The sequence below is a fragment of the Podarcis vaucheri genome (genome assembly GCF_965113315.1).
Source record: "Podarcis vaucheri genome assembly, chromosome: 4".
NCBI lineage: Eukaryota > Metazoa > Chordata > Lepidosauria > Squamata > Lacertidae > Podarcis > Podarcis vaucheri.
In genome coordinates this window covers 12,298,778-12,312,215 of record NC_138762.1, presented here as the reverse complement: position 1 = coordinate 12,312,215, position 13,438 = coordinate 12,298,778, and the positions used below count along the sequence as shown (strand labels likewise).

The window sequence follows — 13,438 nt, the reverse complement described above, 5'->3', positions numbered from 1 at the left end:
ATAAAGAGTTATGCGTAAAGAAAAGTAGCTGTTAGGGAAAGTCATAAATTTCACCCTCTCTGCTCTTTCTTTTCATACCTCTCAATCAAGCACGTACAATTCCTGCCGTTACGTCAACAGTCACCATATAAATGAGGTGGAAAGGCAGAGCAGGGAAGAAAAAAAGCCTCTGAAGTCATGCAAAATTAGTTTCTGATAAGGTTTTGGGGAGTTTACATTATGCTGGCTAATGATTTATGACTATTTGAATCTCACCATTCCTGTAATTAATACCGCCGGATGCTTTCTGTTTGGAGTAGTGTTAATCATAATAATGCAAATGCGGAGGGGCTCTCGCGGCTTTGGCTTTGCGTTTTGCATCGCGCCCAAAACAAAAAACAAAAAAAGCAGGCTCAGTATTCAAAACCCTTCTCAGTGGAGCGGCTCGCATTGCATAGGTGAGTGAATGCGCACCAAAGGTAAAATGACTGAATTAATAAGAGCCAGAATAAGGGAGAAAAAGGGGGACTAAAAAAAAAAACCCACTTGGCTCATAGCTCTGTTTTTTTCCCCTCACCTTGTTAGAAGACCGTGACTGTTCAGCCTTTTAAACCAAAAATAAATTATTGCAATGCATTTGCTAATTATATTGTACCCAAGTTCTGTGTAGTGCAAATTACACTGATGATGGATTTGGAATGAGGTCTCTTCATGCTTATTTATAGCAATTTCAAAAGCCACAGAACTCAAATGATGGGTGCTGAAACCAAGGACACAAACTGTCACAGTTGCCACACATGGATGTGCAGCCCCAAGTCTCCTGCATCTTTCAGATGCAGCAACCACACATCCAACAGCTGTAACTTTTCTTTGCAGCACTGAGATGGTGATGATGATGATATATTATTATTTATACCCCGCCCATCTGGCTGGGTTTCCCCAGTCCCCAGCCACTCTGGGCGGCTCCCAACCAAATATTAAAAACACAATACAGCATTAAACATTAAAAACTTCCCTAAATAGGGCTGCCTTCAGTTGTCTTTTAGAAGTAAGATCATTGCTTTTTTGCACCTGCTGCATTTCAGCTGGTCATGAAGACTTGTCCTGGAAATCTAATTGGTATGCAAACTAAGTGGGTAACTGCTGCCTAACATAAGTTGCTCTGAGCTTTCTGAAGGCAACTGAGGACAAAGGGCCTTGACATTGGAGAAAGTTATAACCCTCTCCAGGCATGTAGACAGAACATTCAAGAGCAGAAACTGAGGATGAGGACAGCAGCATGTGTCCCAAACCTCTCCGATGCCCTGGCACTACCAAGCTTACTGCACTGGGCTCTGCCACCAGGGTTTCCAATATGCCCAGCCAAACTTCCTTAGAAGCTCCTCCAGATCTTCCTGCTCAATGCAAAGGCCTTGGATAAAACAGAGGGTGTCAGGCATGGCTTTCCCTGATCTCCTCCATTAGCAAATGCCTAGAGCATCAGTTCTCAACCTGTGGGCCCCCAGATGTTGTTGGACTACAACTCCCATCATCCCTGAGCTCTGGCCTTGCTAGCTAGGGGTGATGGGAGTTGTAGTTCAACAACATCTGGGGACCCACAGGTTGAGAAAGGCTGGCCTAGAGGGAGCTACAGTTGTCAGGCTTGGCTCCTGTGCTCTTGTGGACAGGGCAAGAAATTGGTCTATGTATAGTTAAAGCTATGGTTTTCCCAGTAGTGATGTATGGAAGTGAGAGCTAGACCATAAAGAAGGCTGATCGCCAAAGAATTGGTGCTTTTGAATTATGGTGCTGGAGGAGACTCTTGAGAGTCCCATGGACTGCAAGAAGATCAATCCGATCCATTCTTAAGGAAATCAGGCCTGAGTGCTCACTGGAAGGACAGATCCTGAAGCTGAGTCTCCAATACTTTGGCCACCTCAGGAGAAGAGAAGACTCCCTGGAAAAGACCCTGATGTTGAGAAAGATGGAGGGCACAAGGAGAAGGGGACGACAGAGAACGAGATGGTTGGACAGTGTTCTCGAAGCTACCAGCATGAGTTTGACCAAACTGCGGGAGGCAGTGGAAGACAGGAGTGCCTGGCGTGCTCTGGTCCAGGGGGTCACGAAGAGTCAGACACGACTAAACAACAACAACATGTGGCAAGATGTGGGAGCTTAAATTCTCTCCCCGTTGTGCCTATTGAGGTAGCCTTCTTCAGCCCTGGCTTCCCAGAAATGGCTTTAGACTATGACTGCCATCATCCCTGGACATTGGCTAAGGTGGCTGGGGATGGTGGCAGCTGTAGTTCAATGAAACACCTGGAGAGTGGAGGTTTCAGAAGACTGTCATTTCCAGCTGAGTCGCTCTTCAAGAGCGCTACTTAAACACACACTCATTGGCAGATTTTGCCACTCCTTGTTGGTGAAGTAAGGTCATCCAGAGGAGTGGTGTTTAGTTGTTCCCACCCACCACCCCGGTTACAGAGGCCAAACTGACCTCGAACCAGAAGCTGGGGGTTTAGTGTTGCTGGTTCCATCGCTTCGGGGAACTCCTCCAGCAGAGCTGCCTTCAGACATCTTCACTTTTGACTTTCAGGCGTCTCTTGGAGACTTTATTATGCCAAGAGCTGTATTCAGAATTAAGCAAATACTAATCCCAGGTGAGCCGCTCACGCTTAGGATTATTTTGCATTGTTTTGTGGTATCTTAATGCTTTGCGATGCTGCCTCAAGATCTCTCTGATGTTGCTTTGCTAAACCATGATGCAAGAGGTGCAATCTCTCTGTGCCGTGCTTTCGTGCTTCGTTGTTCTTTCACTGTTTCCTTGTGGGATGGTCTCTGTTGTAACCAGAGGGAGGTTGGTTCAATCTCATTTACTAACTTTGGCAAATGCTTTGGTGGTGGGGATTTGGGTGAGCTATTGCATATTACCTTGATCGTTTAAATGAGTAGGTGGTGTATACATATTTTTATTTAAAACGTTTAGAACGGTTTTTACTTTTCATTTGTGACTGGGGATATGGAACCTCTAGAGCTTCTACGGATTCCCAAACTTGGGTCTCCAGCTGTTTTTTGGACTACAGCTCCCATCATCCCTAGCAGCAGGACCAGTGATCAGGGGTCATGGGAACTGTAGTCCAAAAAAACAGCTGGAGTACCAAATTTGGGAAACCCTGTTCTACAGGAAGAGTCATAGCTCAGTGGTTGAACAAGTGATTTTCATGTAAGAAATCCCATGACATTTCCTGCCTGTTACCGTAGAGTAGCCTTTCCCAACCTTTGCCTTTGCTTGGAAAATCCCCACATGTTTCACCTTAGGAGGATCTCAAAATTTACTTTGATTTTATTCATTCCTGCTTTAGACCAGCCTTACTCAACCTTGGGTCACCAGATGTTGTTGGACTATAACTCCTATCAGCTCTGACCACTGGTCCTACTGCCTAGCAATGATGGGTCCAGCCCTGTGTGTGGCATTAGGTGCTATTCCAGTGATTCTTTCTCTGAATGAAAGAGATCATAATATAAGGAAACTCAATTTTCCATTCATTGTGGAGGAAATAAGCCATGTTTTTGCTTAAAGGTTTTTTAATAAAAAAAATAAGGATCCAAAAATCACAACCTTTTGGAACCATCTTCGGACAATGTAAGAATCCATTCTACCACACCCGCAAAACCAAATGATATGAAACCATCAAGCCAGCCCAGGGAGCATGGTGACTCCATATAAAAAAAACCAGTAGACCAGATGTTCAACCAACTTTTGAGATGCTCTGCTAGTTTGATGCTTGCATCTTCCATTCATCTGTTCATATCACTGAGATTTTAATGAGATTTTAAAGAGCTAACTGTATCGGGGGACAAGGTTGCTGTTCTATAATTCAGCTAAATCAGTAGCTGTTTTGAATTCCCGGCTTCCCCTGAAGAAGTATCCCATGGCTGCTGCTATTATTCTTATTAATATGATTGTTCCACTTCCTGCTTTCCAGCCTAAAAGAAATAACTGAAAAGGCCAGCCTCCTTATCGTATTTCTTTATTTCCTCTCCCCCGACAGGTAAACTGCAATCAACACATGTCCAGGTTAAGGCTGCATACTTCAAGGATCTTTTGATGGATTATTCCTAGATCTTTCCAACAGGTAAATAACCACATGGTTGAATTCTAAAGCCATTCTAATGGGCTTGGCAATGCTGTTGTTCAAACTGCCGTGGAGGGAATGCTTTGCGCAGCCTTCGTAGCTGCACATCTGTGTGCCGTTTGATAAAGGGAAGGGAAGCTGGGGTGATGGTTGCTTGAAGGTCCTTCGGTTCCTGACATCATACGGTAAATATTGCACAATGGCTGTTAGTCAGATTAGCTAATGCTTCTTAATACCAGTTTGCTGGAAACCCCAGGAGGATCGTCTTGTGTTTTTATGTATCTGTTGATGCAAGAGGAGAAATCAAGAATCCTTTTCAAGAAACCAGTGGACTCGAGTCTCTCTGTATATAAAAGAAGGAGCTAGAACAGGCATAGGCAACCTCGGCCCTCCAGACATTTCAAGACTACAATTCCCATCATCCCTAGCCACTGGTCCTGTTAGCTAGGGATCATGGGAGTTGTAGTCCCAAAACATCTGGAGGGCCAAGGTTGCCTATGCCTGAGCTAGAATGAGGATTGGGCATGTGGTGTGTGAGAGGAGAAAGATTGTGCAAGGTCTAGCAGACTACAGAGAATAGCAGCTGCATCAACAGAAGCATGGGCATAGCCAAGGGTGGGGGGCAAGGAGGGGCAGCAGCCTCCCAAATCAATTTTTTAAAAAACAATAAAAATCCATAGCAAACTGAGGTTCTGCCCCCAAGAAATGGCCTGCCCCCGCTAACAAAAATCCTGGCTATACCCATGAACAGAAGTATAGTATCCAGGGAAGTGATAGTCCCACTCTATTCTTCCTTGGTCAGACCCCACCTGGAGCCCTGTGTCCATTTCTGGGCACCGCAATTTAAGAAGGATGTTGACAAGCTGGAATGTGTGCAGAGGAGGGTGACCAAGATGATCAAGGGTCTGGAAATGAAGCCTGATGAGGAATGGTAGAGATATGTTTCGCCTGGGAAAGAGGAGCATGAGAGGAGATAGGAGAGTCATCTTCAAATATTTAAAGAGCCGTCCCATGGAGGATGGAGCAAGCTTGTTTTCTCCTGGTCCGGTGGGTAGGACCCGAACCAGCTGCCTCTTTGCTTTTCTCAACAACACCACATCTGTGGAGGCAGAACATAGCCACCAGGGTTAGTAGCCAAGTCGGAGAGGCTGCGTTAAGGTGCCACAAGACCCGTTGCTTTTGCTGCAACTGAGTAAGGTGGTCACCAGGGACGTGGATAGCGCTGTGGGTTACACCACAGAGCCTAGGGCTTGCCGATCAGAAGCTCGGCGGTTCAAATCCCCGCGACGGGGTGAGCTCCCCTTGCTCGGTCCGTGCTCCTGCCAACCTAGCAGTTTGAAAGCACGTCAAAGTGTAAGTAGATAAATAGGTACTACTCCAGCGGGAAGGTAAACGGTGTTTCCGTTCGCTGCTCTGGTTCGCCAGAAGCGGCTAAGTCATGCTGGGCACATTACGCAGAAGCTGTACGCCGGCTCCCTAGGCCAGTAAAGCGAGATGAGCACCGCAACCCCAGAGTCGTTCACGACTGGACCTAATGATCCGGGGTCCCTTTACCTTTAAGGTGGTCACCCTTCTGAAAATTGCTGCACTGAAGAGTTTTAAAGACTTTTGCAGACTAGCAGACATTATGGAAATATTTGGCCCTGGTGGGGCAGGGAGGGCATTGCTTGAATTTAAAAAAAAATCCCAAAGCACTCTCTGAAGCAATTGTGGTGATTTAATCCTGCTTCTTCTGTCTAAATTGCAAAAAAGCAGCACCCCTGCCGTGCTAAAGGAAGTAACTCAGGCAAGCGAGTAGGGGCACCCTTCCGGCAATATCTCTGTTCGAAATAAATAAATAAATCTGGTTCTGTAGACGGCAAACAGGCTATTTTCAATTTAGCATTTCGGGAATTCCCTTGGGGAGCATGCCCTTGATGAGCCACTAGCAAAAGGGGGTGGAGGGGGGGGAGACACGCTTCCTCGCTCAGTGTCTGCACAGAAGCCTCTCGGTCGCTTACTGCAAGGTAATTATGATGCTTTACATCTGTCAGATGTTGTAAGGTGTGGGCCTCTTAAGGATCTGCCATGGCCCGCTGCTTCGCTCCCTCTCCTGCGATGATCTGGGCAAACATCTGTTCTTCCTCTTACTGGTAGCAGCTTTTCTCTCTATCCGGAAACTGCCTTTTCATTGCCCACACCTTGGCCTGCCATAATAATAATAACAATAATCTGAAGACATAAACCTTTTTGTGCATGCACTCCCCTTTCGTGCTCTGCGTCTCCCAGGTTGGTGTGTCAGGCAGTTTCATTTTTTGCGTTGTATCAGCGTGAAAGCGAGGAAACTGAACGGTGAGATTAATCATTATTATTAATAAAAATAATTTATTACTTATACCCCACTCATCTGGCCGGGCCTCCCCAGCCACTCTGGGCGGCTCCCAACAGGATATTAAATACATGATAAAACATCAAACATTAAAAAACTTCCCTAAACAGGGCTGCCTTCAGATGTCTTCGAAAAGTCCGATAGTTGTTTATTTCCTTGACATCTGATGGGAGGGCGTTCCACAGGGCGGGCACCACCACCAAGAAGGCCCTATGCCTGGTTCCCAGCAACCTCACTTCTCACACTGAGGGAACTGCCAGAAGGCCCTCAGAGCTGGGCCTCAGCGTCCGGGCAGAACGATGGGGGTGGAAACGCTCCTTCAGGTCAATTATTTGCCAAGCCTTCCTAGGCTCACAAAGATGGTGGTGATCCTTGACGGCTTTGCACATTAATCAGATGCCCGCTTTAGCCCAGGGAGGAGAAGAAACTTCTTCCCATTAAGGCAGGCATCCCCAAACTTGGCCCTCCAGCTGTTTTGGGACTACAATTCCCATCATCCCTGACCACTGGTCCTGTTAGCTATGGATGATGGAATTTGTAGTCCCAAAACAGCTGGAGGGCCAAGTTTGGGGATGCCTGCATTAAGGGGTGATAGCAAGTAAACAAAGTAGCTCTAAATTTCTAATTCCCTCCTGGCTGAGACCAGGCAGTCCCCTTCCCTGCTGACCACCTGGCGAAGACCTTTTCATTTCTGCAGGCATTTTATGCCCATTTCTTATTTTATGGCTAGCTTTAAACTTTTTACCCATACTGCATCTTCAGTAACCTTATTGTGCACCGCACAGAGACTACAGCAGTTGAGCAGTATATAAATTTGTCGAAATCAGATAAGCAGGCTCTTCACTGGGCAAGGCTGGGTCTTCAGTGGCCTATATCACTCCTAATTCTGTTGTGCAGGAGCAGAAATAAGTTTTGCATAGAGAGGGAAAACGGGCGCAGAATTTGGATAGTTTGAGAGCACTGTGTGTGTGTGTGTCTGTACGCACAGATCAGTAATTGAGTTTCTTTTGTATCTTTTGGACATTTCTGGTGTCATTCTCCCGCAAGCACACATACATCCTTTTCCTCCTGTTCTTGTAAGCACCTTAATATAGTTACAATAAGCAGAGGATATGATTTCACACCCTGCAAAGAACTGATAAATGTCAGCGATGCTGGGGCAAAGATCCAGTCATTATGCTGTTTGGAAGAAAAAGAGATAACTTCATGTTAGAGTGTAGGTAATAGACTTTTCCTCAGTAAACTACATCTGTCACCAGATATTAATGAAAAGTGCACTGGTGGTTATCGGAGCAGGATCTCTGCTGCAAAATAGTAGTTTCCCCCCTGTCTTTCTCGAGGTGTAATAACGTGCCGCAGTGCTACAGCCGTCCCTCGGAAGAGAATTTCAGTATTTTGACAAATGTTAGTGAATTAACGCCTTGTTCCACGCCCATGGGAAATAGCTAAGTATTACTACCACAATCTATCAAATGACAGTGTCGAGACATGGAGAAGAAGCTCCTAACTTTGACCAAGGTTTGGGCCTGGCAGTGTTGGGTAAAGATGAGCAGGAGGCAGACTTCTTTATTTGCTTAGCCCATTTGTTATACCCCACTTTGTAAGAGGAATTTTTCACCAAGTTGCTAGGGGCACAAAATGTCAACACCCGGTGCTGCCTCAACAGAGCTACGTGCTATGCAGAATTTTGTGTGTGTTTAAATTGATACCGGGTGGTTCTGTTGGGTTTTTTAATTGCATTGTGATCTGCAACACTGCAAACACGTCCGTGAAATTTAAAAAGCGGTCTAAAAGTGTTCGAATCATAGACTTGCAGGACTGAGAGGTACCACAAAGCCGCTTTCGACTTAGAAAGGAGGTGGGGTTGCGGGCTTCACCCTCCCACCACACGCGCAGGGGCTGGCTCTCAGCCTCCGTGCGATTGAGGGAATCCCCGACCGCGTCATCCCCTGGCCAGCCAATTGGCTGGCCTGGGGTACATGGCCTGCTCCATTTAACACAGGCATGGCCGGGGATCTCCCTCTTTTGCCGCTTCCAGCTGCTCCCGTTTCCCACCCTCCCATCCTTTAAGGTTTTCGTCTTTGACCTTGCTATGAACCTCGGTTGATCGCCATTAAGGGGCCTGGTAGGATTGTTTCCCACTTGGCAAATTGGCACCAGCCACTTGGTTTTTTGCCTACCTCGTAGCGAATTGTCACAACTTTCTTGGTACTGGCAGTTACTCATTGGTATTGTTATGTAGATGGAAGGGAGGAGGAAGCGCCATCACCTGCCCCACATATTGAAGGGTAGTCCGATAAAGGATTCCGGGGGGCGTGGCCCTGTCTGGAGTCTAGGGAGGTGAGGGCCTAAGGCATGCCCCCTAGCGGTGACCCTGGGGGAGTTCCTAGTTGATGTGCATCAGCAGGACTCCCCCTACTGGTGGTTAACCCTTCCTGGACTTCAAGCGAACAGGCTGAAGCTGGATAGTCGGTTAGGACCAATGCCTAAGCCAATACCGCCCATCACCTGTAACCAATGAAGTTGCGGCCTTATTAACCTTAAATAACTGTGTCATGTGTCTTTATTTCCACTGGGGGCAGGCAGACACTCGCCATGCAAGGTAGGGTTGCCATATGTCTGGGAATTCCTGGACATGTCCTCTCTTTGGGGTCTTACATGTCCATCTGGGTGGGGGGGCGGGATTTTACATTTTAAACCAAATGTCCTGAATTTTTTTTGGGGGGGGGGTTTAAAAAAATGGTGTGTGGCTCTGGTTCTGGCTCTGGTGTGGGCGACTTGGGCTCTGTCTCTGATATGGCTCTGGTTCGGTGGTGGCAAAGGGGCTACCGTGAGATTGCCCTAAAAAAGCTCAACAACTTTTGAGCTGTCGGGATTTTTACCTCTTGAAATATGGCATGTAACCTGAAGTGTATGTAAAGTATGTAACCTGAAGTGTATGTGACCCGAGGTACCACTGTATAACAAATACAATGTATAACAAATACAGTGGTACCTCAGGTTACAGACGCTTCAGGTTACAGACTCCGCTAACCCAGAAATATTACCTCGGGTTAAGAACTTTGCTTCAGGATGAGAACAGAAATCGTGTTCCGGCGGCGCGGCGGCAGCAGGAGGCCCCATTAGCTAAAGTGGTGCTTCAGGTTAAGAACAGTTTCAGGTTAAGAACAGACTTCCGGAACGAATTAAGTACTTAACCCGAGGTAGCACTGTATAATGAATTTGTGCTGGAAACTCTTACAGCAGTTAAACTCTTAAGGATTCTACCATGAGGCAGGGAACCAGCGGGTCTATTTACACGGCCCAATTGAAAGCCAGCTTGTTTTGCACCTGTCAGTCTCAAGCGCACCGCCGTGGCAAAACCTTGGCATGGAGTAAATAGCCGTGGAATGGACCATTGAGCGCATTCTGGGCCTAGGAGAAATGGCGCGTGGATGCGCAGAGCGTTTCAGCCTGTCTTCTCACGTGTGCGAGAGAGCAAATCCTCCTTTTCCACCAAGCGGCGTTTGAAAGCTGGAGCCGCCCCAGACTAGAACTTTCTTTTAATTTGAAGCTTGTAATTAGATGTTGATGGATGGGAAGTCACTGGGCAAGTTCAGCGGCGCTGCCTGCTTTGCAGGAAAAGCCAACAATGTTCCCAAGGAGACCCGGCGCTTTTTTATTTAATATTAATGCACTGGCGTTTGTTTGCACAGTGCCTATGGAACCATGAAGGTTGGCAGGGCCTGATCTCAGGGTTATTTTGGCTGTGTGGGTCCAGTGGTTTCCTTCCCCGCCCCCAGTATAATTCTCAGCGCTTTTCTGCTCAGGTTTATACAAAGTTGTTTTTTCAGTCTAATAAACCTTAGAAAACAAAATAATATAATTCGTTCTGAGGCTGCAGCAGACTCAAAATCCAGGGATCTCTTTGTTAGCAGATATTCCCAGTGCTTTTTTTCCTCAATGAGGCCAAACTTAGATTCACAAAATGTTTAGGGGTATGTGTACCCCTATGTCCCCCCCCCCCCGGAAAAAAGCACTGGTTATTCCGTATGTATATTTTCTTTGAGGTTGTGCTGTTTGATTATATTATGTTAATTATGCTGCATACCTTGGTGGAAAGGTAGGACAGAAATAAATGAAGGTAGGACAGAAATAAATGAAGGAAGAAAAGGTGAGGAGCGGATCAGTGAATTCTGTAGTTGCTCCCTTACTCCTTTCTGGACAGGACTCCAGAACTTTATTAAACTTGTATGTAAAGACTACATTGGCACCAAGGTTTGTTGTTGTTGTTTAGTCGTTTAGTCGTGTCCGACTCTTTGTGACCCCATGGACCAGAGCACACCAGGCACTTCTGTCTTCCACTGCCTCCCACAGTTTGGTCAAACTCATGCTGGTAGCTTCGAGAACACTGTCCAACCATCTGTCATCCCCTTTTCCTTGTGCCCTCCATCTTTCCCGACATCAGAGTCTTTTCCAGGGAGTCTTCTCTTCTCACGAGGTGGCCACAGTATTGGAGCCTCAGCTTCAGGATCTGTCCTTCCAGTGAGCACTCACGGCTGATTTCCTTCAGAATGGATCGGTTTGATCTTCTTGCAGTCCATGGGATTCTCAAGAGTCTCCCCCAGCACCAGAATTCAAAAGCATCAATTCTTCGGTGATCAGCCTTCTTTAGGGTCCAGCTCTCACTTCCATACATCACTACTGGGAAAACCATAGCTTTTACTATACGGACCTTTGATGGCAAGGTGATGTCTCTGCTTTTTAAGATGCTGTCTAGGTTTGTCATTGCTTTTCTCCCAAGAAGCAGGAGTCTTTTAATTTCGTGGCTGCTGTCACCATCTGCATTGACCATGGAGCCCAAGAAAGTAAAATCTCTCACTGTCTCCATTTCTTCCCCTTCTATTTGCCAGGATGTGATGGGACCAGCACCAGGGTTAATGCACATTTAATGGCTGTGTTCTGCATCCACTGTTGGCAACAGCAGCGCCTCCGCATACCAGCTGCTGGGAAATACAAGGGAGTGGGGAGAGCCGTGTTGAGCTCAGGTGTTGCTTTTGGGTTTCCCGTGGGCACCTGGTTGGCCACTGTGGGAGAACAGGACGCTAGGCTGCATGGGACTTTGGCTTGATCCAGCAAGGCTGCTGTTGTACTTCATTAGCCCTAGTGGTGATTCTGCAGAGCCTTTCCTCCTGCAGCCAGCTCACAATGTACGAGAAGTTGCGGGCTGTACACTCCTTGCCACCTTTCCATGATACGTCGTGGCATTCACACAGTTTCTTCATTTCCCCCAATTCTGTCCCAAGAGACCTTTACCATCTCAGCTGTTTATCTAACTCTGCACTATTTAGCGGGGTTCTTTATACTATGTGCGATTTCCTCTTTCTGTCGGCAAATTATTTGGCAAACGCCGTGCGGCTAAGGAAAGGTGATTAAAGAATGCTCATCTTACATTTGGAAATGGCCGGAATCCAGCGTTTAATGGAAAAGGAGGAGAGAGTCTTTATCTGAGACGGATTTGGTCAAGGCTTCCCGAGAACAGCTCAGCAGAAAAACACCCTTGAGTAGGTCGTTCGTAATTCATCCATAAGCCTGCACCGGAGCCAAAAGAATTATCTCAGTCCCTAAATCAAGCATGTGTTTTAAGTGTTGCTATAACAGAGGTTAGGGAGCTTTTCTTAGCCCAGCAAAAGTCCATGATTTGTTCTGCTTTGCACATGGCAGTAAACAATAGTTCCAAGCAAACTGTGGTTTGATGTCAGGCGTGGGGAAACTCTGATTCTACAGAAGCTGTGGGACTACAGTTCCCATCATCCCTGACTTCTTGCCATGCTGAGTGGGGCTGATGGGAGTTGGAATCCAACAGCAGTGGGAGAATGCATGGCATCCTGGAGCAGCGCATTGGTATGGTGCATGCCTCACCTCACCACCGCTGCTGCTGCCGCCCTGCCACCAGGAAGGAAGCCAGAGTCTGGCTTGTCATCGTTTCTCACTAAATTGTAACTATGGTTTGTTTTTGGTTGACTGCCTATGGCCTGCTTGGGGGAATAGAATCGCAAGCCCAGGTGTCTGGCATTTCCTAGTGGCACAGCACAGGAGCAAAGCTAGCAGCACACAGCAGTATGCACCAGCATGCAAATTAAACAATTGTTTGCTTTGAACCATGGCTTAATGCTGGGGTGGAGCACCTCAAACACAGGGTTCAATAAGACACCCCCCTAAGCATCACTTTCTGAACCTCAGCCCTATTCCCCAGGCTGCACACCTCCTCTTCTTCTTCTTCCTTTTCTTCTTCTTCTTCTTCTTCTTCTTCTTCTTCTTCTTCTTCTTCTGCAATCACTCGTAGCCAAATAAGATTGTCTTCCATAAACACGGTTTTAACAGTGAGTCCATAAGTGACTGTGGAGGCCAATTCTGGATCTACACATCATTCCACAGTGGGGACATAGGTTTCCAGGCGGGAGTTGATCATGCTGAGGGTTTGCCAAGCGTGCCTTCCTCTTAGCACGTTTCTCCCTTTCGTCCTGAGTTCAAGCATCTTCAAAGCCCATGACCCCTTTGGTAAAGGCTGTTCTCCAACTGGGGCGCTCGCAGGCCAGTGTTTCCCAGTTGTCGGTGTTTATACTACATTTTTTTAAAGATTTGCCTTGAGAGAGTCTTTGGACCTTTTTTGTTGACCACCAGCATTATGCTTTCCATTTTTAAGTTCAGAATAGAGTAGTTGCTTTGGAAGATGTTAATGAGACATCCACACAACATGACCAGTCCAACAAAATTGACGTTAAAGTATCATTGTTTTGACACTGGTGATCTTTGCTTCTTCCAGTACACTGGCATTAGTTCGCCTGTCTTCCCAAGTGATGTGTAAAAATTTTCAGAGACACCGTTGATGGAATCTTTTGAGGAGTTGGAGATGGCGTTTATAAGTGGTCCATGTTTCACAAGCATACAGTAAGGTTGGTAGTGCAATAGCTTTGTAAACAAGCATTTTGGTTTC

General features: G+C 46.6%; 1 protein-coding gene across 10 annotated transcripts in view; it reads left to right on the top strand.

Annotated features, from left to right (window-relative positions):
• TENM4 (teneurin transmembrane protein 4) overlaps window positions 1–13,438 on the top strand; it is a 668,032-nt gene that overhangs the window by 231,052 nt on the left and 423,542 nt on the right. For all 10 annotated transcript variants that reach the window (XM_082218946.1, XM_082218945.1, XM_082218951.1 and 7 more), the window contains one exon: window positions 4,011–4,094. The gene's annotated coding sequence lies outside the window, so the exon portion shown is untranslated. The remainder of the gene's footprint in view (window positions 1–4,010; window positions 4,095–13,438) is intronic.